Consider the following 1,296-nt stretch of genomic DNA (forward strand, 5'->3'; position numbering starts at 1 on the left):
CCAAGCTGCTGAGTGCCTCTGAGTTTACACTAATTATTAATTAAACACGTGTGTAAAGTTAGAAATGCCTGAGAAGGCTCCACCGGCAGATCTGCGCGCCCCCCCCCTCCCCCCCACTAATCAAACATGGTTTTACATCCCACTAATCTTTAGGAGCAGCTTTGATTCACATTCAGTGAAATTCTTCATTTTGCTGCATCTAGACGTACATTTTTAACATGCTGAGACAAGAATCCAACATGCAGAACATATCTGCGTATTTTACATATTTAGATGTTGGCATGTCCAGGGCAAGGACAGACAATGCTTTCTAGTTTTTGTATTGCTTAAAACTATAGTTCCTTCAAATGATTGGTGGAATGGCTGAAGATGGATCTATGGTAGCCTAGCCAAGGCCACCATTGGCCACCCCTGGCTCTGCCATATTACCTGGTGATAGATCAACATGTTCCCTCCACTCCAGGGCTATGGTAATGAGGAATATTGACATGTAGCTGTGTTGAGGACTAGACTGTGATCAAACATTTAATTCACTTCAATTCAACAAAGTCCGTGCTCAATAATCCAGGTATAAAATCCAACATTTTTCAGTCAGGTCCATCAATCAGTTTCCTTGACTGATGAAGCCTTCCGGATCGAAGGCGAAACGTTTCAGCACAAAAAAAGAAACTGTCCAGATCACTTCAATTCAGTTTATTTATATAGCGCCAAATTCACAACAAAGTTGTCTCAGGGCACTTTACAGGAACATTCACATACATAAAAAGCCAATTATTAAAGTTCTCTATCTAAGGAAGCAACATATTCATTGAATCTTCACTTCGTCACAGTCTCCCATCCTGAGCAAGCACAATGGCAACAGTGGAAAGAAAAACTCCCTTTTAAAAGGAAGAAACCTCCAGCAGAACCAGGATCAGGACGAGCGGCCATCTGCTTTGACTGACTGGTTTGAGAGGACAGGAAGGAGAGACAGACGAGCATAGAATGGTAGGTCCAGATGTACAGGTCCTTCTAAAAAAATTAGCGTATTGTGATAAAGGTCATTATTTTTCATAATGTCATGATAAAAATGAAACTTTCATATATTTCAGATTCATTGCACACCAACTGAAATATTTCAGGTCTTTAATTGTTTTAATACTGATGATTATGGCATACAGCTCATGAAAACCCAAAATGCCTGTCCCAAAAAATTAGCATATCATGAAAAGTTTGTCTAAACAAGCTATTAACCTAACCATCTGAATCAACGACGTAACTCTAAACACCTGCAAAATATTCCTGAGGCTTTTAAAA

The 1,296-nt window shown here is 39.7% G+C and overlaps 1 protein-coding gene across 1 annotated transcript in view; it reads left to right on the plus strand.

The window, feature by feature from the left end:
* ift74 (intraflagellar transport 74) overlaps window positions 1–1,296 on the plus strand; it is a gene marked incomplete in the record, with an annotated part of 29,398 nt that overhangs the window by 3,831 nt on the left and 24,271 nt on the right.

The sequence above is a fragment of the Nematolebias whitei genome, chromosome 6 (genome assembly GCF_014905685.2).
Source record: "Nematolebias whitei isolate Nwh7 chromosome 6, NemWhi1, whole genome shotgun sequence".
Lineage (NCBI taxonomy): Eukaryota > Metazoa > Chordata > Actinopteri > Cyprinodontiformes > Rivulidae > Nematolebias > Nematolebias whitei.